Raw genomic sequence first — 25,517 nt, 5'->3', positions numbered from 1 at the left:
ACTTGATACAATATTTAATCAATTAACCATACAAGTATGGTATATTTCTTGACACTTTCTGTTCAATTTTTTGGTAAATGTAGTGTTAAGACACTACAACATTGTCTTCCTTAATGTAGCTTATTAGCAAGTATGGAAATAATGTAGTTTAAGTCCTCCAAATTTTTCTAAGAGATTTTTTGACCATTCCAAAGGCATATATAAAGTTTAGGAAAAGTTTGTCAATTTCTACCAAAAACAATTGTTGCAATACTGATTTGGATGAAGTGAATATATAGATCGATTTAACAAAAAGAAAGTATCTAATAATTTTTTGTAATTTAATTTAATTTATTTTTTTAAACAGCAGGTTCTTATTTGTAATCTATTTTATTCATATTAGTGTATATATGTCAATCCCAATCTCCCAATTCATCACACCACCACCCCAAACAGCCACTTTCCTCCCTTGGTGTCCATACATTTGTTCTCTACATCTGTGTCTCAATTTCCGCCCTGCAAACCAGTTCATCTGTACCATTTTTCTAGGTTCCACATATATGCATTAATATACGATATTTGTTTTTCTCTTTCTGACATACTTCACTCTGTATGACAGTCTCTAGATCCAGCCACGTCTCTACAACTGACTCAATTTCATTCTTATTTATGGCTGAGTAGTATTCCATTGTATATATGTACCACAACTTCTTTATCCATTCGTCTGTTGATGGGCATTTAGGTAGCTTCCATGTCCTGGCTATTGTAAACAGTGGCGCAACGAACATTGGGGTGCATGTGTCTTTTTGAATTATGGTTTTCTCTGAGTATATGCCTAGTAGGGTGATTGCTGGGTCATATGGTAATTCTATTTTTACTTTTTAAAGGAAACTCCATACTGTTCTCCATAAGGGCTGTAGCAATATACATTCCCACCAACAGTGCAAGAGGGTTCCCTTTTCTCTACACCCTCTCCAGCATTTGTTGTTTGTAGATTTTCTTATAATGACCATTCTAACTGGTGTGAGGTGATACCTCATTGTGGTTTTGGTTTGCATTGCTCTAATAATTAGTGATGTTGAGCAGATTTTCATGTGCTTCTTGGCCATCTGTATGTCTTCTTTGGAGAAATGTCTCTTTAGATCTTCTGCTCATTTTTGGATTGGGTTGTTTGTTTTTTTTAATATTGAGCTGCATGAGCTGTTTATATATTTTGGAGATTAATCCTTTGTCCGTTGATTCATTTGCAAATATTTTCTCCCATTCTGAGGGTTGTCTTTTCATCTTGTTTGTAGTTTCCTTGGCTGTGCAAAAGCTTTGAAGTTTCATTAGGTCCCATTTGTTTATTTTTGTTTTTATTTCCATTACTCTAGGAGGTGGATCAAAAAAGATCTTGCTGTGATTGATGTCAAAGAGTGTTCTTCCTATGTTTTCCTCTAAGAGTTTTATAGTGTCCGGTCTTACATTTAGGTCTCTAATCCATTTTCAGTTTATTTTTTTGTATGGTGTTAAGGAGTGTTCTAATTTCATTCTTTTACATGTAGCTGTCCAGTTTTCCCAGCACCACTTATTTAACAGACTGTCTTTTCTCCACTGTGTATCCTTGCCTCCTTTGTCATAGATTAGTTGACCATAGGTGTGTGGGTTTATCTCTGGGCTTTCTGTCCTGTTCCATTGATCTATATTTCTGTTTTTGTGCCAGTACCACGTTGTCTTCATTACTGTAGTTTTGTAGTATAGTCTGAAATCAGGGAGTCTGATTCCTCCAGCTTTGTTTTTTTTCACTCAAGACCAATTTGCCTATTTGGGGTCTTTTGTGTTTCCATACAAATTGTACAATTTTTTGTTCTAGTTTTGTGAAAAATGTCATTGGTAATTTGATAGGGACTGCACTGAATCTGTAGATTGCTTTGGGTAGTATAGCCATATTCACAGTATTGATTCTTTCAATCCAAGAACATGGTATATCTCTCCATCTGTTGGTATCATCTTTAATTTATTTCATCAGTGTCTTATAGTTTTCTGCATACAGGTCTTTTGTTTCCCTAGGTAGGTTTATTCCTAGCTATTTCACTCTTTTTGTTACAGTAGTAAATGGGAGTGTTTCCTTAATTTCTCTATCCGATTTTTCATCATTAGTGTATAAGAATGCAAGAGATTTTTGTGCATTAATTTCATAACCTGTAACTTTACCAAATTCATTGATTAGCTCTAGTAGTTTTCTGGTGGCATCTTAGGATTCTCTATGTATGGTATCATGTTATCTGCAAACAGTGACAGTTTTACTTCTTCTTTTCCAATTTTTATTCCTTTTATTGCTTTTTCTTCTCTGATTACCGTGGCTAGGACTTCCAAAGCTATGTTGAATAATAGTGGTAAGAGTGGACATCCTTGTCTTGTTCCTGATATTAGAGGAAATGCTTTCAGTTTTCCACCATTGAGGATGATGTTTGCTGTGGCTTTGTCATATATGGCCTTTATTATGTTGAGTTAGGTTCCCTCTATGCCCACTTTCGGTAGAGTTTTTATCAGAAATTTGTGTTGAATTTTGTCAAAAGCTTTTTCTGCATCTATTGAGATGATTATATGGGTTTTGTTCTTCAATTTGTGAATATGGTGTATCACATTGATTGATTTGCATATATTGAAGAATCCTTGCATCCCTGGCATAAATCCCATTTGATCATGGTGTATGATCCTTTTAATGTGTTGTTGGATTCTATTTGCTGGTATTTTGTTGAGGATTTTTGCATCTATATTCATCAGTGATATTGGTTTGTAACTTTCTCTTTTTGTCCTATCTTTGTCTGATTTTGGTATCAGGCTGATGGTGGCCTCATAGAATGAGTTTGGGTGTGTTCCTCCCTCTGCAATTTTTTGGAAGAGTTTGAGAAGGATGGGTGTTACCTCTTCTCTAAATGTTTGATAGAATTCACCTGTGAAGCCATCTGGTCCTGGACTTTTGTTTGTTGGAAGATTTTTAATCAGAGTTCCAGTTTCATTACTTGTGATTGGTCTGTTCATATTTTCTACTTCTCCTTGGTTCAGTCTTGGAAGGTTATACCTTTCTACAAATTTGTCCATTTCTTCCAGATTGTCCATTTTATTGGCATAGATTTGCTTGTAGTAGTCTTTTAGGATGCTTTGTATTTCTACGGTGTCTGTTGTAACTTCTCCTTTTTCATTTCTACTTTTATTGATTTGAGTCCTCTCCCTCTTTTTCTTGATGAGTCTGGCTAATGGTTTATCAATTTTGTTTATTTTCTCAAAGAACCAGCTTTTAGTTTTATTAATTTTTGCTATTGTGTTCTTTGTTTCTATTTCATTTATTTCTGCTCTGATCTTTATGATTTCTTTCCTTCTACTAACTTGGCGTTTTGCTTATTCTTCTTTCTCTAGTTCCTTGTAAGGTTGCATGGTTTATTTGAGATGTTTGTTATTTCTTGAGGTAGGCTTGTATAGCTATAAACTTCCCTCTTAGAAGGGAATAGTGAATTCCACCATTCTGTCTTCCAGGTCACTTATCCGTTTTTCTGCCTCAGCTATTCTGCTATTGAATCCTTCTAGTGTATTTTCAGTTCAGTCATTGTAATGTTCATCTCTGTTTGTTCTTTAATTTTTCTAGGTCTTTGTTAAACATTTCTTGCATCTTCTTGATCTTTGCCTCCATTCTTTTTCCGAGGTCCTGGATCATCTTCACTACCATTATTCTGAATTCTTTTTCTGGAAGGTTGCCTATCTCCACTTCATTTAGTTGTTTTTCTGGGGTTTTATCTTGTTCCTTCATCTAGTACATAGCCCTCTGCCTTTTCATCTTGTCTATCTACTTGTAGATAACTTGTATCTACTTGTAGATAACTAGCATCATTATAATAATGGGTTTCTCATTCCATCAACATGGTATATCACTTTGTTAATTTAGGAAAATCTTTACTGTTTCAATAATGATCATAGTTCACCAGGTAGAGGATTTGCATGTATTTTGTTAGATTTTTTTTAATATAGTGATTTGTATGCTCTTTAAATAGATTTTAAAGTTCCTCTTTCAATTTGTTTATTGTTGTGCATAGAAATATGACATGTTTCTGGAAATCATCTTGTTTCCATCAGCTTGCTAAATTTTCTTTTAAATTATAATTTTTATATAGATTATTTTGGATTACTTATGTACATAGTCACATTATCTAAAAATAATTTGTTTTATTATTTTTCTAATATTTATTATTTTATTGACATATTGAATGACCAAACTTTTTGATTTTTTGTTAATCTCTAATTTTTTTCTTTATTAGTACTTAAAGTTTTCCTTCCTTTCATGTCTCTGACACTGCTCTAGCATCACCACTTCCTTCACACTGTGTGATACCTCTACAAACCACCAAAATCATTTCATTGAAGACACCCTATACATGCAGCACCTCACTGGTTCTTTACTTCCCATTGTTTTATATATTTATTTATTTATTATTTTATCTCTTTCTTCTGCTGAACACATTTCTCTCCCTGACCACCGTTCCTTCATCTTGCCCCACACACCTTCTTTTCATAATCATTGTAGTATCCTTGAGCAATTTTATTCACTTTTCTAATTTCAGTGACTCTTCCATTTGCCCTGTCCAGAACTCATCCCCAACATCCTTCAACCATGAGGCCATCGATGTATCACTTTATGTATAAAATTTTCCCTGAATCTCATTATAAAAATTGATATACCATCTTTTGAATCCTATCTCCATCTTTCTGTAGCTCTATTATATAATCCATAACATAGTATTTAAAATGTTTTGTTTCCTTGAATCTTTGGATATCATCCACATGTCCTTCCAAATTGGTTCTTCAAGCTCCAGCATTCTGTTCCATACCTAAGGGAGTTCACCTCTACAAGCTGGATTACTAGAGCTCCCTTTATCTCTATCTTCCAATTTTGTTCAGCTATTGAAGGCACACAGGAAAACAGAAATTTGAATGGGAGACATATTATGATATTTTCTCTTAGGATCCCTATGTGATGGGTCACAGATTTGCAGTTTCTAGGTTTCTCTGTTGTAAGCATTGGCTCTGTCCCTCTAGACTTCTCTCTAGATTTCTGTGACTGCTCAGTCCATCTGTGCCTCCAGTGCTCGATTTGGCAGCCTTCCTACCATTGTAAGCCACTCATTCTTATTTCCTTTTAAAACTGCCCACAGCTTTTTGAAAAAGCTTCATTAGTCTTTCCTCAGTTATTCCATTTGAGTGTGCTTTTTTCCTCTTGGCAGCATAACTGACACACTCAACTATATCATCTATGTGATTACAAAAATCTTTCAGTTAAGTACCATGAATTTCACCCTTATATCCTAGCACTGATCAGAGTTTATTCAAGCAGTATGAGTGTAATCAATGTTTATTCCATTAACTAAATCCTGATCAATGCTTGTGTGATAGATAGATACATAGATAAACTTACTTAGATGTTAAGAGGAAAAAAGACCAATAGAACTTTGTCTATACTTGACTTTTAAAATTATATTTGTTAACCTACATATATATCCTCCCCAATTTTTGGCATCCTTCAAGGAGTCATGTGAGAAAGTGAGGTCAAAGTAAAATCTGAACGGGTACAGCAGGAAAAGTAGAAGAAGACATAAGGGAATTATAATGAAAATTTGGATATCTATTATTTTTCCAAGACCACGTACCTTACTCTATATATCTTTTTTATTCTCAAGTCAGGTATTAAATTACATATACAACAATAGAAAAATAAATATGGGCTTAAAGGAAAATCGTGTTTATAAAAAAATATTTTAAAAAACATTTACAAATATTTTAAAAACAGAAATACCTAAAAATGAATCAATTGATGGTTCATTCATTCATACAAAAAACTTCATTGAGAATATATTTGGCATTTCCAGGTTTTTGTAGTTCATATAAATTTTAGGAGTGCTTCTTCTACTTTTGTTAACAATACCATTGGAATCTTGATAGGGATTGCATTGAAGTTATAGATTGCTTTTGGTAATATTGACATTTTAACAATATTAATTCTTCCAATCCATAAACACAGAATAATTTTCTGTTTACTTGCATCTTTGATATCTTTCATCAGCATCTTGTGACTTTCAGAGTAGAGATCTTTCACCTCCTTAGTTAAATTTATTCCGAAGTGTTTTATTGTTTTTGATGCTATTGTAAATGGGATAGATTTCTTTATTTCTTTTTCAGAAAATTCATTGTTAGTGTATCACCAGAAATCTCATCACATTAGGAAAAGTCAATCAACTTGTCTGAGCTTATTTTTGGTTTTTTAAGAAGAATAATGGCATTCCCTCTATAAGATTATTGTAAGGATTCTATTTAATAGACATACATTCAAATATCAGATGAAGGAAAACCTTATTTCCTGTAACTCTCTTTATCTTTGACTTTGATTTTCACTAATGGCAGGAATATTTGTTCTTTTCAATTAAACATATTTGTGGTTTAAAACAAAGTTTTCTTTGGAGGCTTCCTCCTTTCCAGAAGTCTGTCCTGTCTCTTTTTCTTTGATGGCAGCACAGGGAAGAGGCTTCCATTTCCAAGTGGGTCTTGGCTGAGTGGTATTCATTCCCCCCGAGCTCTGGTTAATGTGTTTAATTCTACTTGCCTTTATCTTTTGACTCCTATAGGTTTTTGTTGGTTTGGGGATTTGTTTTTCGTTTGTTTGTTTATTTGTTTTCTGTTTTTCTGTTTTTGTTGTTCTCCACTCTGGTAGAGCTTTGGCCAACAGGTCTTTCGGTATCTTACACTTTACATGCTACCAGATAGTTTGCATTTGGGCCCAGACATTTCTAATTACCATAGACTTGCCATTGACTCCAGCTGGGAGATTCCTGTATCCTGCAGACATCTCCTTCCAAATCTATGACATTTCTGATACACTAAGTCTCTCTCCTTGGGATCCCTGGGACAACATGCTATTGTTTTGTCTACACTGAGAATGTGTAACCTAATAAGATTTACCCAGGCCATCTGTTTAGTACCTTCCATAGCCATTGATGCTCTATCATAAATGTCATATTAGATTTAAGACAAAACTGTGAATATTTTGTGGAAATCTGGCAAGCTTTCAAGACACTGAAATTCACCACCTAATCCCATAAATCTACCTGGATATTTCTACCATCTGCTCTTAACCCTTAACTTGAAGGACAGCAAAACCCAAGAGTGTGACTTTTGTTCTGTTTCTTATTCCCTTAGATCTTTTCCCCAGAACCTTTCCAGGAAAGCAAAAGTATCTTCTGTGTCATATTACTTAGCTCTTCAATGTTATAGTTTATACATTCATTCTTCTTTCATGTTCTGGTTTATAATATTTAAATTTTGAATTTGAGGAATTCCAAGAAAATATTTCTTTCTCTCCTGAAATTTCAAAACTATTATTTTACTAAGATAAAAATTATATGTGAAAACCAAAACTAAAGAAAGAAATTTTTATTTTAAATACCATTCAACTGTCCAATCCCCATGAGAATAAACCTCAGCCCAATGGCCTTATCTCACCAGGAAAAGTTACAGAAAATGATGAAAAAATTACCCAGAGTGGAAAACAATTTATATGTTATTTAAAAATACTGCCTTGCTATACCTTTAAAAAAACACAGCACATCTGGCATATTGAACATGTCTAATAAGTTCAAATTAAATTAGTATTAGTTGTAATTATGATAAATATGCATGCATATATACAAAATGCAAATATGCATGTAAATATACATGTTTATTGAAATCATCATATAGAATTATACATCATTAATATAGTTATAATGGTTTATATTGTGCTCACAAAAAAAATAGTCATTACCGTACTTATTGACTATAGATGTTATTCTTCTGATAAAGCAGAGTAAGTTTTCAAGGTTTCCCTTGATCAAAACTAAGCACGTATAATCCATATTGAATTGGCATTCATATGTGTGAGACAGCAGAAAAATAATTACCCTTCACTCTGCAACAGGAACAAACTAAAGGCAGATATTTACCCTGGGATTTAACAAAATTTTATTTTGGGCCTGAAGATGAAAAAGTTTAGATACATCAAGCAGTTGATATCATTGCATAAACAGTTACTTTTATTTTTTAAGGTAATTTTTAAAACAATTTAATAAACTTCTATGTCTTGTTGCTATAGAAGTTCTAGGATATTTCACAAGGAGTTACAAGAGTTTTGTGCATTTTTCTTCAGTCATATATACTCACAATTTAGACTATACTTAAAAATTGTATTAATGTAACAAATTTTCAAAATGGGCTTTCAAAATTCTTTATTATAAGTACTTGACCATACACCTAACTAGTGTGACCCATATTGCCAGCAATGTCTTATGTGTTCTCTAATACTTTTCTGAAATTTCAGTCATTTCAATAAGTATAAGTTATATGCCATCAGAGACTTTACTCTCTGAATTATTTATTCTATGAAATGTTATATTACCAGGAATCTTTCTATAAATAGACATAAAAAGGTAGATGTAATATATTTCTTTCTTTAAAAGGACAACCTAGTGAGGGCTAATAAGCATTTTTTTTAAAGACTAAAGCAAATATAAAAACCCTAATAGAACTATGAGTGTGTTACAACAGGAGTAGAGGAAATAGGACACGGGCTGGTAAGGAATGTTACATGAAAAAGGTAATTTTTAAAAAATAAAAGCACCGTCATTATTGAGGTAAGTTTACATAAAATTAAATTCACCAGTTTGAAGTAAACAAGTTGATGACTTTTGACAACCGTACACAATCATGTGAATGCTACAGAATATTTATATCACCTCCCATAAAAAAGAATTGACTTTTTACAGTCATTCCCTTCCCCTCAAGCCTTGCAAACACTGAATTGCTTTTTGTCACAATAATTTTATCTCTCCAGGAATTTCGTATAAGTAAAATCATATAGTATGCTATTTTTTGTGGTTGCTTCTTTTAGTTGGCATAATGTCTTGAGATTTGCCCATGTTATTACCTGAATAAGAAGTTCATTTTTCTGCTTCTGAGTGGTATTTCATCCTACAAATGTATCACAACATGTTTATCCTTTCAAAAGCTAATGGACATTTGGATTATATCTAATTTAAAACTATTATAAATGAAATTTTTAGTATTGATATTACTCTGACTGGTATTGATAGTTTGCTCATTGAATTACTTTTGTTAAAACTTGTCTGATGAATTTTATTTATTATTTTAATCTTTATTATTTCATTGTATATGTTATACAACAGATACTTTCTTGAGTGGTTCATCACTCAAGAAATTCTCACAAAATTATTTTAAATTAAGAAGGTAGGTTAGGGACTTCCCTGGTGACTCAGTGGTTAAGACTCCACCTGCCAATGCACAGGACACAGGTTCGGGCCCTGGTCTGGGAAGATCCCACATGCAGCGGAGCAACTAAGCCAGTGTGCCACAACTACTGAGCCTGTGCTCTAGAGCCCACGAGCCACAACTATTGAGCCTGCATGCTGCAACTACTGAAACCCACTTGCCTAGAGCCAGTGCTCTGCAAAAAGGGAAGCCACCACAATAAGAAGCTTGCGCACCACAATGAAGAGTAGTCCCTGCTCGCCACAACTAGAGAAAGCCCGCACGCAGCAATGAAGACCCAACACAGCCAAAAATAAATAAATTAATTAATTTAAAAAAAGAAGGTAGGTTATAAGACTACTGTACATACATATATATGTAAATAAATATTTATTATATATTTGTTTATATTTATATAAACATATACATTACATTAATATTTAATTGTGTTTGTGGATGTGAATTGGGTCTATATAGACAAGAATAAAACCAAAGTTTATTGGTATTTTCTAACTGGTATGATGTGAATTTTTTTTCCAAATACTTTTCCATATTTTTAATAATATATAAAGTGATACACAAAATTAAAAGTAAAATTAGGAAGTATTTAAAAATAGAAATAACAGCTTTATATTTATTACACTGTATTGAGGTTCTATCACTTCCTCAAGTTCATTCACACAGCAATATTCAGTGAAATGACTTGTCAAATAAATGTCATGATATATTGAATGTCTTTTTAATTTTTTGAGGTTTACAATGTAAATTAGCATATTAAACTTTCTACGAACTTCTACAGGACTGACAACCAGCATTCTTAAAACCTATTTTACAATTGAGCCCTACATCTAGTATGCACAGTTGGGAAATAGTGCTTTGTACTGTGGGATACATGTATCTGTCAAGTATAAAGTAGTAGAAATGGCTCTTGAGCTTCTAATGGGAGGACTGAAAATTTTGTTAATGTGAATTTGAAAAATGAATATATTAATACCATTTACTACTATGATAATAAATTTCTTTTGAGAATTTATCATTTGGGTTTTCAAAGTTATTTCAACGTTTATCAGAAAAAGAAGGTATAGCTCCATAATACTTTTTTCCTTTCCCCCATCCTTTGTGAAGTAACGTTAAACTCCTTTGAGTTTGAAATATATTCACGAATGTAATTTGTGTTCCTAAACTTCAAGAAAAAAGAAAAAAAATATAAATAGGTTAATATATCAAGTACTAAATCTAGACCTTGTAGTGTAGATCTCCAAGACTATTTCTTCGAAACAATAACTGTATAGAAATTAAGTTCTAATAGAGTAATTAAAAAAATGTAAGTTTGAGACTAAACGAGAAGACAAAGTGTGTCTATAATATGTTGTCTATCTTCTAATCAATTCTAATTTGCCTCAGCATTTATCAGATGGAATTAAACACTTCCCATACTTATTTTGATTCAAACTCTATCAATCTATTATATTAGTCCCTCAGAGAGAGGCGGATTTGCTTTGGTTTATCAAAACTTTCAAAGTGTTGCTCATTGATCTAATCAGTTATTTATGCTTCAATTTTTAAGATGGATTAAACTTTATTTTAGGAGTGTAAGCTTTGCTGAATAAAATGTCAAATGGCCCTTGTTGCACTCTGTCATTTCACACAGAATCATCCTTTAAGTTATAAGTGCTGTTTTAAAAAGTTTCTGTTCACTATGAGGCTTTTAGAGACTGAATAAAAAATCCTCAAATTGTCACTAGTATCATCCATCACCATTACCAACCACATATCACAGACAAGTAAACTTATCTATTGATTTAAAAGCTGAGTAGGGACATGGGGAAACAACTGTCCCTTGCAGCAAATGAATGTCATTCAGTTCAATGATTAAGAAAATGGTGTTTATTCACACAGATCTCATAGATAGGTGTACTCCAAATTGCAATCTTTCTGCCATTCCCTGATCATTAGTGCAGCTCATTAATCAAAAAGTAGATAATTTAAATGTATACAAACATATATAAGATAATAAAAATGATGCTTTATTAACATATTCAAAATAATAAGGGTATGACAGCTTGCCATGGTATGATTTTTTAATGGGTTGGAAGAAGGTGAAGAGAAGTTAAAAGAGGAATATATATATATATATATACATATATATATATATATGTATATATATATATATATATATACACACACACACGTTGATAATGTCAAAAATAAAGAACAATATGTTGTTTATTTCAATCTAGTTGAAGAAGCTTAATAATGATAGTGAGGGGGGAAGGTCTGCTACATGGTTAATACTTTTTAGATTTGACTGCATCAAAAATAGCCCTTTTCACAACCTTGAAATCTGTGTTGTGTCAAATATCTACTTCTTGAATTGCCTCAGTTATTCTAGATGGAAGTGGGAGGAAGATTGGAACTGGGGTGACTTACTGACACCCAGAGCAGACACTCATGTTATGGTACCCATGTTTTTATTGCATTCCGTTATTGAAGAGCTTCAAATGTGTGCACTAGGAAAATGTCAGTGCTTGTGTTGTGTGCAAATATACACATCTTCTATACTTCACCTGTAAAAGAGAAACTTACAAAAGACATCACTAAAAGTCTCAATGAATATATGAGTCAGCAATTTACAGGAGTTAAAAATGATTTTAGTTTTGAAAATAGCCAACAATAAATAATTACTTTAATGCTTCAGTTCATTAGTTTATTCTGCTTTGCCTCAGGTCCAGTCTAAAGCCTTATCTCATCAAAGCTGTTTTTCAAAACCTTATTGCCTACCTGCTTTAAAACCATTTTTATCAGTTTGGTTTTAATATTTTTTAAATGAAACATTGCATGACTTCAGGTTGCATAACTGCATACTCTTTTAATTTGTAAATTATGTTTTATCATATATCCTCATATTTGGGGTTTTTTTTTTTTTTTTTCCTTTAGGGTGTTTAACTAAATATGTTACTGTAGGAACAAAACCTTTCCATTTTTTAAATCTCTACTACTAATTTCAACCTTGGTTTGTATCAAGTAGATGTTAAATCATACACTGCAAAATGTAACAATATTTATTTTCACAAACCCAGTGTATATAAATTTGGTTAGTTTGAACTATTAACTCTTTATCCATTTTAGACTTGGTCTTGTGGCTTTCTTTAGTTTATTTGTTTTCACTTTTGCTTCTATGCTACATTAGTTTGTCATGCAGCAATTGCACTGTACAATATTACAATAGAGACTGCGAAGATTTTTATGGGTATAGTGTCCATTACAGTATGCAATAGTATTTCTCTCTGGTTCTTAGTGATCAAGCTTTCTGTAATTTGTCACAAACAGTGTTTATTCCATTTGATTGTTTTGGAGAGTGTCAAAATAAGAATTGATGGTGTATTACTGTTGATTCCATTTGAATTAAAATATTTATATTGCAGGGGAAAAAAATATATTGCATAACCTAAAGCTTAAATTCTGTTACTCTTATTTTTTTAAAAAAAGACCCTTTACATAATATAGGGAAAGATAGGATTATTCCCAAACTGAAGAAATCTGTTTCTCTTGAAGTACTAGCATTTAATCTCTATCTCTAACTATATTGCTCAAAAGCAGCTACATGTAGTAAACTGCCTGGTTCCCTCCTTAACTGTCTTTTATGTCTCAGGCCACGTCCCTTCTTTCTGCTGACTCAGCCCACTGGAATTTTGAAATCAATACTGCCCTTTTGTAAATGCGTTCTAAAGAGCTCCAGTCCTGTATTCACATGACTCAGCAGCTAATCAAACTTACTTAGATCTAGGACTTCTACATCCTCTCTGTACACAAACCCCTATATTATATGTTGTGACTTATATTTGTGTCCTTTCCCTACAGGGCCCGCCCTACTTTGTCTCTACTATTCCGTTCAAAACCAGGAGTTGTGTTCCTGAGCTGGAATGTCATAGGTGCATCTCTACAGTTTGCTTCAAACCTCCTTGATGCCACCTTTCATTAAATTAAAGGAATATATGCGAAGAATACACTATGTGACGGATCCTATACTCAGTAATGGGAACAACATTGCTCTAATCTCAGCTACTGTTAATTAAAGGACAAATGTGTCAACCAATATTGGTCAACCAGCACTAGGAAGATAAGAGTCCCTTTGACTGGTGTGAAGTCGAGTGAGACTCAGAGCCAGCTCAGATCCATCACTACCTCTGATTAGGGTGGGGACGGCCACTGCTTGTGTTCTTGGAGGCAGCAGATCAGCAGTGGTCTGGAACTCTGACTAGTGTGCCTGGACTGCCCCACTCTGCTCTCTGGCCTGCACCTGGCACCCACCCCAGCCCCTCTTGCTTCAGCACTGCTCCCCTCTGGGGCAGAAATGCCAATGCTGGGCGTGGGGAGAGCACACACTTAGAGGGAATGGACCGGCTTGGACCTGAGCCTCAGGGCTTCTGCTCCAGCACTTTAGGACCTGCCCCTGCCCCTAACAGAGTCCTGTCAGCTACTGGGAAAAGGAAGAGGCTTTGACTATAGTCCCTCCATCTCCAGCCTCACCTCCCATCAAGGTGATAGCTGCCAGCACACCCGGGATGTAGGGTGGGGATGTGGGGGGTAGAAAACGTGACTTATGCTCACTTCAGATCCAGCTCTCCCACAAAGTCCACTCGGCTTTTCAAGATAAGAGTTACCAAGGGTTTTGCATCTTACTTATTGTCAAAATTCTAGTTGTAAGAAAAAAAAAAAAATGTGTTTGTAATTACAGTCTTATTTTCCCTTTTATCAATCTTTGGTGCCAGCTGCCTGATTTTGTATCCCATCTGATAACATGCTATCTGGGTGATATTGGGTGAATTGGATACATTCTCTAGGTCTTAGTTTCTAGACCCATAAAATGTTTATTAAAAACAACACTTGCCTCATAGAGTTTTGGGACAATTAAATAAATTAATTCACATTAAGAATGATGCCTAGCATTTGGTAAGTACTCAATATTTTTTTAGCTATTCATCAATTGGAGATTCATATAACATGCAATTTTTAAAGTGACCTCAAATTCCAAATTACTTTGGAATGAGAGAGTATGAATACATTTCAATATCCATGACTACATGCATACTCATGTAGATGAAATATTTTCTCTGAAGAGTTACATCATGTCTGAAATTATACAAGGACCTGCCTGCCCCCACTATCAATGAAGTCCATAATTGTCTAGAATTCATCCTCTTAGCAAGAACTGAGTTTCCAAAGTCCCAGTCTCACTCTGTGTATCTCTTTCCCAAGCTTGTGTCTTTGCCAGTTGAAGCACACCTTACCTTTAACCTAGGAAACAGCACTTGTTTCTATGCTACTACTGCCAAACATCTTTATAGTTCATTAAAATCTATGACCACTGCCTAATAGAAACAATAAATAGATGAGCATTTGATGTACCATTTTTCACATAAGAAACAAAAAGAACAAGAAATTCAACCAATCGCAAAAAACTGATAAAATTATTTAAAACACATTTCAGGCTTAGAGAGCTACCTTACTGATATTTCTTCTATATAGCTGTGGGTTCTGTGAATTTTGAAGTGTGACATTTGGAGTGTATGATAAACTAGAATAGAAAATAATACAGTAAATTTATATCTGCTTTTTGATTTGATACAAATGTTGTAGCACCAGTTGACATCATCTCTAGAATAAAAAATACATGAAAGCAAGAGAGCTCTGCCTTTAAATCAGCTGGCTTTGATTTAGTGTTACATTACTACCTTGTTTTATGAGTTCCGTAATATTAGCCTATTTGGTTCATAATGAATGCATGATGAATAATTCATAACATGTAAAAATTGATCAGGGAAATCTGATTTTAGAGACCTTATTCTGAAAAAAGACAAAGCCTCCATATAGATCATGAGGCACATTTTAAAAATAACATTGAATTTTTTGTTAAAATTAAGTCTAAAATGCAATATAGTTTATAAGATCAAAAGCAATTTCTTTAACTAAAAACAGTCATCTAAGTGGGCACATTATAACAATGTGCAGATTTATGAACAAAATACAATATAATCATGGACAGGCAAAAAATCTTACTTTGCTCCTTTTTCCACCTAATTTTAAATCGTACTGAATAATAAATCAGTTGAACTGATGATTTGTATAAGGTACTGAGTTCTTTAGAATAATAACATTACTTCTTGTAAATTCTGTCACCTTGAAAATGTGCCATTGTGATTTGTAATGCGGGTATTTATGAGTATATTGTGACAGTACTCAAAATTCCCTAATCTTAAAGATAGAGGAAAACACCTAACCCAAGGGTTATCTAAAGTTATACCAAAGCTTCATCCACACAAGGAACCTAACTAGACATGTAGAAATCTATCATTTTTGTTCCATGTTTCCTGTTATAAAGTACCCCCCGCCCCAACCACAGTTTCATTTTCTGAGGTTTCTGTTACCCACAATCAGCCATGGTCCAGAAATATTAAATGGAAAATTCCAGAATTAAACAATTCATACGTTTTAAATTGCATGCCGTTGTGAGTAGTGTGATGAAATCTCTTGACATCCTGCTCCATCCCATCCTGGACTTGAATCATCCCTTTGCACGGCAAGTCCCACTATTGGTCCGTTGATAGCCCTCTTCCTTATCAGACTCACTGTTTCATTATAGCTGTGTTTGTGTTCAAGTAACCCTTATTTTACTTAATGAAGGCCTCAAACCTCAAGAATAGTGATGCTGGCAATTTGGATATGCCAAAGAGGAGCCCATAAAGTGCCTCCTGAAAGGGGAAAGGTGAAAGTTCTCGACTTAATCAGGAAAGAAATAAAAACTGTATGCTGGGATTGCTAAGATCTAAGGTAAGAATGAATCTTCTATCAGTGAAATTGTGAAGAAGGAAAAAGAAATTTGTCCTAGTTTTGCTGTCACACTCAAACTGCAAAAGTTATGGCCACAGTGCATAAGTGCTTAGTTAATGTGGAAAAGGCATTAAATCTGTACAATAAGATATTTTGAAAGAGAGAGAGAGAGGGAGAGAGACCACATTCACATAAGTTTTATTAGAGTATGTTGTGATATTGTTTTATTTTATTATTACTGTTGTTAATCTCTCATTGTGCCTAATTTATAAATTGAACTTTATTATAGATATGTATGTATGAGAAAAAACATAGTATATATAGGGTTGAGTACTATCCATGATTTCAGGCATCCACTGAGGGTCTTGTAATGTATCCACCCATAGAAAAAGGGGAACTACTGTACTGTTTCATTCTAGCCTCAGTGAAAAGTGGCCTTGAATGGTCCAGGTCTTTTAATGAGAAGTTAAAGAAGTTGAATTACTGTACTGATTTTTCAACAAAGGGATGGGTCCCATTCACATAGTATGTGTAGATATTACAAATTGATGAAGTTATATTCAGAGTTTTTCATTTATGAAAAAAATGTCCCTTTAGTGCAGGATATAAATAGAATCCACTGACTGTGTCAATCATCTAGCTATTTTGGGTGACATAAAAAGGAAGATGAAGTGACAAAGAGGTGGAGATGCCTACATGGGACTGACTCTGAAAGGGGCATGGCATGTGGTGGACCTGGAGAAAGATTCCCCATACCCAAGAAGGTGCCCTTTCCTCTGACAATGCAAATTTTTATAGACTGCCCCCTGTATCTTCTTCTTTACCTAATAGTGTTTTCTTCATTTTTCATACCCTGAGCCTTTGAATCAGAATTGCCCTTTATATTCCGAATGATATTTGAAAGGACTAAAGTTCAATAGAATCCAAATAAATATGAGGCATCACTCAGCCCATGATTCAGTTGTACAATAAATACTGTGTTTCTTAATTTTGTTTAAGTAATTTATATTCAACCCAGAGGCCACATTTTGCTGGACTAACAGGAAAATCCAGCTCAGACATTAGTAGATCCTGTTTGCACTCTCTAGGGACCCACAAAGATCTAGGAGCTTTACATCTCTGCTTGGAAAATGGAGGAAGGATCTCTAATGTCGATGGAACATAGTCATCGTGAGTCTTCTTACCTAAGCCCTTCTGATCTCTTGTTCTTTGGCTTCTGTCTGTTTCTACATCACCAATGGAAAACAGAATTTATTGCTGAGAATGGAACTCTGACTCTTGAATTCTAGTCTCCTTACTGTCATAATACAGCCCTCCCTTCCTGGTCTCCCTCATTCAACCATTCTCAGGGCACCGCCCAAGAGGACTCAGAGTTCCAGAAAATAACAGTCATTGTTCCCTTTATCATTTGAGGAGATAAATATCTTTTCTTTCTGCCCCAAAATAGCAAGCTCAGGCATTACCATTATTTGAAAAGTCACAAATATTAGTTGTCAAGCAATGAATGGTCAGAGCCTCCACTGATTGCAACAAGTAGATGGAGTAATTGGTGATCCATCCCTCTGATCAGTCAACAGTCAACCAGTAAAAGTCATATCTATTCATACTATGTGACATCAACTCAAACTCAGCACAAATCTTAAGGCTAATCAATGACATTTGATTATACTTTGTATTATATAGCTTATTAATAACTGTCTGTGGTGGTGACAGCTAAAGTGTAATAATCTCTTCTCTGACTATAGTTTATATATGTTTAACCACCTATCTCAGGATAATACTGCAGAGCTAGTCTAAAACTTTTATTTTTATATAATTCATCCAGTGGAAAAAAATAGTCTCATAGTTTGTAATCTACGGCCTAAGTGCCCAGAGAGAGCAGACAGAAAGTTAAAGCGCAGGTCATTCAACAAAATTCTCATGAGTTATTAGAGAAAAATTTTTAATTACTCCATCATGTGCTATCTATTCTTTATGCACCAGATATCAATTCCTTAAATATTATTGGAAAATATTATAAGATATAACCAAGATCATCACTCCAGGACAATTCTTTAAGTCATTTCTTTTCCTCACACTATCATATAAATTTATTCACCAATTCTAGGATTTCCTATGATGTACACCCTTTATATTAAGCTCATTAACATCAGTTTTAACTATTTTAGGCCACATGAATGCCATTTAGAGGAATAAAATGGTTTCTCGCCCTCCAGTGACATTTTGCTCTCTGGGTTAACACATATTTAGCATATTAGAAGAACATCTAGAGTCTGAAAACTTTAAGCAGGCTTGGTGATTTTGCTTTCAGTGAGACATAGGCCACCAACTTAATATTGAAACTTGCTTTTTGTTTGCATGTGGGTGTGTTTTAATTATCCATGAGCAACTACGAGGTAACCTGACTTTAAATAGCAAAAGCTCCATTAACAATTGACAAAAAGGAGCTTCCCACTTAGGAAAAGACACTGAGGTCAAAATTGGCTTTTATTATTTTCTGAGTTAATTAAATACTATATTGAAAATCAGAAAACTTGTATTAAGGATTTTAATTTTATTATTTATTTGTAGTTAATTATAATAGCCTAAGTGAAAAATGAGGTATTGTAATTATAAAAGAATTTTTACCATTTATTAAGACTATTTATACTTAACGTGGAAGATGAGCTGCCATCAACCTTTAAAAGGTGGTCTATTCTGATAAGCTTTAATAAATATATTTTATTGAAGGAAAGACAACATGATCTCTGAAACAAATCAGATCTATTAAATTATAAACTGTTAGAGTTCCTTGAAAGGGAAAATGTATTAAGAACAATGAAGAGAAAAATGTAGGAAGAAAAAGTTAATCTAAATATATTTATTATTAAATACAATGTCACAATATTTCACCCCAAAGACTGTAAAAAATAACAAATTAATGGAACTCTGGAACACTGTTTTATTATGGATAAAGACAAGGTTTAAATGCAAGGATCAAGATAACAATAAATGGATAATTGATTTCATTTCCTAAAGAAACATAAATTAATAAGAGTGGATGTGGAGAAGTAAAAGTCATTCAGCCTATAAAATAAAAGTTATGATTTATTAGAGCACTTCATATATATATGAATAAATGTTATATATGTATATAAATGTGTATATATGTATATATTTGTGTATATACATATATACACATATATACTTTTATAAAAACATTAGGGTATGTTTTCAAATATTGAAGTTTGAGGTTTAAATGGTATCTGAGCAATTCACTGCATCATTTATTAATGTTCCACTCAATTCCATGTGGAGATACATATTGTAGCAAAAATCCATATCACAAACAATAGCTAAGGTTAATAGAATAAAATAAATAAGCATCAGAGTAAAATTTTTCAATTAACACTAAAATATATGAAGTTAAGCTAATAAAATCTTACCCTGGTTTCAACCTAAGGAAGAGAGGCCAGTTTGAAAATATGCAATGTAGATAAAATTGTTTTGAACACAATAACATTAATCTGAATATATAAAAGAAAAACTAAATACCTAAGAAAATATAATCATAACAAAACAGAAGAGTATATTTTTCAGTACTTGAAAGAAAAAACAATGCTAAAATATCAATAATGTTATAATATAATTATTAAATATAATTTGATTTATGAGTATTAAAGTTATTCTGTTATTACAACTTTAATTATAAAATGCAATAAGATATTTAATAACCTATATGCCATTTTCATAAGACCATTTTCTCATGAATTTCTTAGACGAAAGATTGCACAGGTCATAAGTTTTCACCAAAGTACAATTATAGATAATAAATTGTTAAACAAATAATCAAATATTTACCCTAAAATGCGAATTTAATAAACTCGCATTTCAGGACATAAAAGCAGCCTTTCCAGCTTATATTAGAAATTACTACGGGCCATTTGGATTTGGGGATTTGGAATGTCTTACAGAATTTCTCTGTACCCAGAAGGGTTTGTGAACAGTAGATTAGAAAATCTCTGAACCAGATGGGAATATGATCACTTATTAATCCAATGTGAACAAATGACAATGATTCAGTCCAGTTATACCATCAATCCTCCCTATAGTGACTTATAATATAAGGCTGTGAAAACTGGAAACAGGTGAAGGAAAAGGGGATAATATTAGGGAGATTCCAACTGAACGAGATTTGTCCTAATTGACTGCATTACATTTCAACCATAGAGGGTGACAAAAAGAAGGCTTGAGATGGAAATAAAATTCAATTATATCTTAAAGTAAGTAATAAATCTTGCCTCGAGGAAGAACTACATGCTTACGTTGCAAACAATAGAAAATTATCCAATAGAAATTACTAAAAATATGGGAAGCAGTGTTTAGAAAATATGATTAAAGATAAATAGAAAAAATTCAATGTCTTTACTATTAAACAAACAATAATAGAAAAAGTATTGAATTGAATAATTTAGATAATATTTCTAAATGATAATAACTCTAAGAAATATGGAAATACAGAAAGTTAATAAAATTGAATTTAGAACTTTATTTACATGATGAGAAAATATTATTATGAATAATACAATATGTAATAATTTTAAACAACTATCAATTCAAATCTTTGCAAAGCTAACCAATAAAATAAAATAAAATAAAAATAAATTACATATGAGTTGAGAATGAAGAAGTCAACAAATAAATAAAGGTAACTTAAAGTGAGAGAAAAGGTTCATCTAAATAATATGGCAGAATGGATTATTGTTCACCACTCTTTACCTCCTCTTATAATCATATACACATTCCTTTTGCCATATTGCTCAGCAGTACCTATCTCTACAGAAGTTTGTGTATATTTCTCCATCCCAGTGACGTTGATCTCAGTGTGTCACTTGCTTTGGTCAAAGAAGTGTTAGATGAAATATTATGAACATAGGCAATAAATATTCTTGCCTGACTTAGCTAGGTCTCTTGCACTTGTGCCTTTCACCATAAGAAGAATAGGTCTCAAGTAGTGACTGGTTAAAAAAAAATGAGGGGGCTGTGGAGCAGAACCCAACATGCAGCCAGGGGTAAACCCAGCTAGTTCCAGAATAGTCTAGCAGAGTTGAAGCCTACCCACAAAAGAGATCCACAAAGAGGAACATATATATTTTGTTTTTCTTATAAGCCTCTAAGTTTGGAGCTGGTCTGATGCACAGCATTGTTGCAGATGTAACTATTATAGCTAATAATTTAGAAAAATATGAATTGGATAACTTATTGATACAGATTTTTAACAGATATGATTGGACAGATCTCTTAGAAGATCTCCTGAATCACCAGGAGAGCTAGGATCAGAGTAATGTGTTCTCACTCTTATTAGTGGTCTTCAAATCTCAAGTTTCATCTTCAATTTACCATCATTTTTTTTTCTTTTTAATAATAAAGGTATGTGTGTATATATATATGCATTAGATAGATAGATAGATAGATATGTATAAAGGAGAATCAATTTTAAAATGAATCATCATAACAATCCCTATAGTGATGACCACTATTATCTCTTCTTCATCTTTCATTTTCTATTTTTTAATAGCAAATTTATGATATGATGTATCCCTAAATACTTTCATAATTTTTACAAAATTATTACATTGCTTTTAGAACAAAACTTTCTTAATATTATCTAACACTCCTTTATATTAAAATGTATGGTTGACCTCAAAATGGTTTTTGATACCTTATTAACTCAAGTATCAAAATTCACTCAAAAAGCAAATAAATGTTATAGCATGTATGAAGGAGGAAAACAAAACCTTTCAAGATGAAGTCTCTACAGAAAGTAATGCATGTAGACATTTTAAGAGTGAGTCTTTGCAGAATTTATTGAACATCTTCACTGTGATGTTCACATATTTTCAGAATGCAGAAACTATGTAACTTATTTATTGAGATTAGCCATATTTGGGTATCATAGTCTGACAATGTATATCTCGCCTTCCATTTACATATTAACAAGACCTAATGATAATCTCAATCATGGAGATATTTGGAGACAAATAAAATATGAAGACACTGTACTTTGTGAAGGAATATGGGCTATCACCTTTAAAGGCTTAATCCAAGAATCCAATAATAAATTAATATGAGGGAATTCAGGGAATCAGTCAGGATATATCATAATTAAAAAATAAAATTATGTAAATTCTATAGGTTCTTATTAGGATATGTATTTACTTTATTATAAAAGATGCTCCCCCAAAACAGTCAAAAATTTATTTCTCTCTCATGCAATGATCCTGATGCAAGCATCTCAGAGCTGTAGGTGTAGCTCTGTTCCACAGGGATTTCACTGCTATGTCATTCTAAGATGGGACTGTTGGTCAAGACAAGGGGGTCTATTATCTCCTGATTCCATGCAGTTAAAGGGAGTATTGGGGAAATAGGCAACATGCCCCATATCAGGAAGGAAGAGTCCTGGATACTGTGCACATCTCTCACCTCATATTTCTATGACCTACATTTAGTCACCTGGTCACGCACACTCAGAGCAGTGCAAAAATATATATTTCTTAAGCTTAAAATCTATGTCTCCAAAGAATCAAGAGTTTTATTACCATGAGGGAGAATTGGTATTAGGGACAACTGCAGTTTCTGAAAAACTATTTTATAAAAGTCAGTAGTTATTTCTGATAAACCATCTTAAATACTGAGAATTGGAGGATACTTCCATGCAATGACAATGAATACCATCTTAAACTGATGACTACCATGAAAATGAAAAAAAAAGAAACACTAGAAGCAGTCACTGAAACTGAGCAGGACACTGTGGGCTGTCCCAGGTACAGATCCTTTCCATGTCCCCCATTTCTTGTTTGTAGGACATAAACTTCATTCAGCCTCCTAGTCCTCATCTGAGTTCCAAAGGGCAGATTCAATCAGTTGCTTATCAGGAAAGGGAGGGAACGCAGAAACAAGAGGAGGAACAGTCAAGAAACAAGAGTGCAGCAATAAAGCAGGGCCCTGGTTCCTCCCCAAGGAATATACATAACAATATATTTTTGAGTTCTTCTGCAGGAACTAAGGCCCCCACCCAGGTGGAGGATGGTAACTTCATGCTGAGCACCAGATTCTTGGAACACCACCCTGTTACCTCACCACCAACCAATCAAAGAAAGCCTGCACACAGTGGAAGATAACAAAAACTCTGCTCCCCTCCCCAAATGATTAACTGTGATTAAGTTCCCCTTTCTTCCTTTAAAACTTTCATGATCATGCAGAATCTTCAAAGCTGGTTTTTGGACACAAGCCCCCCTTTTCCCCAGGTTGCTGGCCTCCTGAATAAAGCAACCTATCCTTTCCAACCAACACTTGTCTCTCAAATATTGGTTTTCTAGTGTCAAGGAACTGAACCTGAGTTTGGTAACATCACTTTAAAGTTTGAATAGAACAGGTCAAGCCAAACAAAAATATTATGAAACATTACACTAAAATACAAATAAATATAATTGTAAAATACACAAAGAATATACACTACCAAATGTGAAATAGATAGCCAGTGGGAAGCAGCCGCAGAGCACAGGGAGACCAGCTCAGTGCTTTGTGACCACGTAGAGGGTTGGGATAGGGAGAGTGGGAGGGAGATGCAAGAGGGAGATGCAAGAGGGAGGGGATATGGGGATATATGTATACGTATAGATGATTCACTTTGTTATACAGCAGAAACTAACACAACAATGTAAAGCAATTATACTCCAATAAAGACGTAAATAAATAAATAAATAAATAAATAAATAAATAAATAAATAAAAGGAGAAAAAAATTCAATAAAAAAGAATAATGAAGAGGGAGAGGCAAAAATATGATCCTCTAGTGACATGCTAGGCTACACTGAAAACTCGAAATGAAAACTCAACAAGATGTCAATTCAGTAAGAAGGTAATTTATATATATTGTCTCCCAATGTATTAACAAAAGAACTTGAACAACAGCAACAAATATAAAAATGACTTAAAAATAAAATTCTCAAGAGACATCTAGATATATATGTAAAGCAAAAATGGTATTAAAAGATATTCCAGGATTAACCAAGACGGTGGGAGTAGAAGGACGTGCTCTCACTCCCTCTTGCGAGAGCACCAGAATCACAACTGGCTGCAGGACAATCATCGACAGGGAGACACTGAACTTCACCAAGGAGGATACCCCACGTCCAAGGACAGAGGAGAATCCACAGTGAGACAGTAGGTGGGGCACAATCAGAGTAAAATCAAATCCCATAACTGCTGGGTGGGTGACTCACAGACTGGCGAACACTTATACCACAGAAGTCCACCTACTGGAGTGAAGGTTCTGAGCCTCACGTCAGGCTTCCCAACCTGGGGGTCTGGCAACAGGAGGAGGAATTCATAGAGACTCAGACTCTGAAGCCTAGAGGGAATTGATTGCAGGACTTTGACAGGACTGGAGGAAACAGAGACCCCACTTTTGGAGGGCGCACATGGAATAGTGTGCACATCGGGACCCGAGGGAATGAGCAGAGACTCTGGGGGAGACTGAAACAGACATGCCTGCTAGTGTTGGAGGGTCTCCTGCAGAGGTGGGGGCTGGCTCTGTTTCACCGTGGTGACAAGGACATTGGCAGTGGAGATTCTGGGAAGTACACCTTGGTGTGAGCCCTCCCCGAGTCTGCCATTAGCCCCAACAAAGACCCCAGGTAGGCTCCAGTATTGGGTTGCCTCAGGCAAAACAACCAACAGGGAGGGAACCCAGCCCCACCCATCAACAGTTAAGTGGATTAAAGTTTTACGGAGCTCTGACTGCCACAGCAACAGTCAGCTCTACCCAACACCAGGGCAGGCCATCAAACCGCTTAGATAGCCTCAACCACCAGAGGGCAGATAGCAGAAGCAAGAAAAACTACAATCCTGCAGCCTGTGGAACAAAAACCACATTTACAGAAAGATAGACAAGATGAAAAGGCAGAGGGCTATATACCAGATGAAGGAACAAGAAAAAAACCCAGAAAAACAACTAAATGAAGTGGAGATAGGCAATCTTCCAGAAAAAGAATTCAGAATAATGATAGTGAAGATGATCCAGGACCTCGGAATAAGAATGGAGGCAAAGATTGAGAAGATGCAAGAAATGCTTAACAAAGACCTAGAAGAATTAAAGAACAAACAAACAGAGATGACCAATACAATAACTGAAATGAAAACTACACTAGAAGGAACCAATAGCAGAATAAGTGAGGCAGAAGAATGGTAAGTGACTTGGAAGACAGAATGGTGGAATTCACTGCTGCGGAACAGACTAAAGAAAAAAGAATGAAAAGAAATGAAGACAGCCTAAGAGACCTCTGAGACAACATTAAACACAACAACATTCACGTTATAGGGGTCCCAGAAGGAGAAGAGAGA

At 34.1% G+C, this 25,517-nt stretch overlaps 1 pseudogene across 1 annotated transcript in view; it reads left to right on the top strand.

Moving 5' to 3' along the window:
* The window catches only part of LOC309614771 (methylmalonic aciduria and homocystinuria type D homolog, mitochondrial pseudogene), a 235,256-nt pseudogene that overhangs the window by 111,732 nt on the left and 98,007 nt on the right, over positions 1-25,517 (top strand). The window lies entirely within an intron of this gene.

Source organism: Balaenoptera borealis (genome assembly GCF_965194805.1).
Source record: "Balaenoptera borealis genome assembly, chromosome: 17".
Classification (NCBI taxonomy): domain Eukaryota; kingdom Metazoa; phylum Chordata; class Mammalia; order Artiodactyla; family Balaenopteridae; genus Balaenoptera; species Balaenoptera borealis.
The sequence above is the reverse complement of the archived record's forward strand: the minus strand, read 5'-3'. Positions and strand labels throughout refer to the sequence as shown.